General features: G+C 37.9%; 1 long non-coding RNA gene across 1 annotated transcript; it reads right to left on the reverse strand.

Moving 5' to 3' along the window:
• Window positions 1-7: 7 nt before the first annotated feature.
• Window positions 8-736, reverse strand: LOC106322063. Its single transcript, XR_001266208.1, has 3 exons — window positions 398-736; window positions 221-303; window positions 8-148 (listed from the first exon to the last, which is right to left on the reverse strand). It is a non-coding gene; the product is annotated as an uncharacterized LOC106322063 (long non-coding RNA).
• Window positions 737-821: the final 85 nt, after the last annotated feature.

The following is an 821-nucleotide window of genomic DNA, read 5'->3' on the forward strand; positions in this document are numbered from 1 at the left end:
AAAAAAAAATCCTAAGGCTAAAGGTAGTACTTGAGATGGAGCAGTTATGACAAACTCATTAAGCTCGGATATTGTCAGATTCTCAACCTTGGCAGATGCTTTCAGAAGTGGAGCTGCTGACTGAAGCACAGTGTCTGTGGAGACCAACCTGCGTTGTTTAACAATATCTTGGATACATCAGTATACGAATGATTACATATACAATCACCATGCTACTTACTTGTAAAAGAGGGACCTCTCCTACAATAGTATCTTTATCGAAATAAATGTGTGTTCCTGAGGTTGCATTAAGGAACAAACGGCCTGCATGATAAAGTTTGACAAAAGTATCAACAAATACTGGACTCGTATTCCAATCAGATTAGAGATTCTCTAAATTTAAATAATAACCAAATACCTCAAACTATTTTAGGATTAAGCTCGTCGCAACAACAACTCTTGGTTCACCTCGCATGGATTCCAGCTTGCGGTGAAACGAAACAGCATGGGAGTCAAACAAACTCAAAGTCACGCACACATCAATACATAACTGATACGAATGTGATTGGTACGGTAGTTGCAGTAAAGAGGGTGCATGAGATATGTTTCATTTAAAGAGGCTCAAAAAAATTATTAATTACTTACTTTTCCAGTTTGATGGTCGCCATCAAGTGATTATTGTCTGCCGGAGGGTCACTGACAGAACTCTTAACAGCCGTGATCTCCCCAATGATATCTATGAATGAATGAAAACGTAAATTAGTTGACGGTTAGTATGATGACAAACGTAAGAGGATTACCCTTGCTTGAAACGTTTATGGAAATCGCAATAATCATTAAAA

The sequence above is a fragment of the Brassica oleracea genome, unplaced genomic scaffold (genome assembly GCF_000695525.1).
Source record: "Brassica oleracea var. oleracea cultivar TO1000 unplaced genomic scaffold, BOL UnpScaffold05686, whole genome shotgun sequence".
NCBI lineage: Eukaryota > Viridiplantae > Streptophyta > Magnoliopsida > Brassicales > Brassicaceae > Brassica > Brassica oleracea.